Source organism: Gavialis gangeticus, unplaced genomic scaffold, assembly GCF_001723915.1.
Source record: "Gavialis gangeticus isolate Ggan-Ray unplaced genomic scaffold, GavGan_comp1, whole genome shotgun sequence".
Classification (NCBI taxonomy): Eukaryota; Metazoa; Chordata; order Crocodylia; family Gavialidae; genus Gavialis; species Gavialis gangeticus.
The window spans coordinates 131634954-131635894 of NW_017729025.1; positions in this window are offsets into that span (position 1 = coordinate 131634954).

Here is a 941-nt window from a genome sequence, read left to right on the forward strand (position 1 = left end):
ACTAAGTCCCCAGAGGCTCCCTACACTGGGATACAGCTGCCAGTTGCTGCTCCTGCACTCCACTCTGGGAAATCCTGGATGTGCCCCCGCCACCTTTACCGACAAGATGGAAACTGCAGCCCCTGAGACAAAACCATTCCATGTGGACTGCGGTGTAGCCGGCGTGAGCTAGAGACACCCTGTCTGGAGCCTACAGCCAGTGCCCTGCCCTGGCCCCACCACACCGCAGCTCCTGGCTTGCACAGCCTGGGCAGCTCCTGCCTCTCCTGAAGTTCCCCCAGGGTCTCGGCTGCCCCTGCTTTCCCTGGGGCATGTCAGGGTGTTGTGCCTTGCCTTGTGTCAGGATGGAGGGTAGTTTCAGGAAGAGCGGGGGTTTGTGCCCGGATGCTTTGCATGGGGATGATTTAGTCCAGAGAAGAGAAGACGGAAGGGGGGATTTAACAGCAGCCTTCAACTTCGGAGAACTGTCATGATTTTGGAGCTCTTGCCTTTGGCTGTACAGCTGGCTCCTGAAAGCATGTCCACACACCAGAGCAGGATGGTCCCTGCCAACCTGGGGAGGGTTCAAACAAGGACGGAGCCAGACTGTTCTCAGGGAGGGCAGATCAAGGAGCAAGTCTCAAGTGGCAGCAAGGGCAGTCTAGCCTGGACACCAGGAAAAACTCTCTCAGGAGAACATTAAACCCTGGAACAGGCCACCCAGGGCGGTGGTGGAAGCTCCAGCCTCGGAGGTTTTTAAGACCCAGCTAGACAAAGCTTTGGCTGGGATGCTCTAGTTGGGGCTGGCCCTGCCCTGAGGGGTTGCACGACATGGGACCGTCCCTTCTAAGCCTCACTTTCTCTCGTTGCCTAAGGCTGCCCCAGACAGGGCGGGGGCCCGCCCGCTCCCCCCGGCGCGGAGGAGGCCGGCCCTGGCCCTGGCCCTGCCCCTCCAGCCTGGC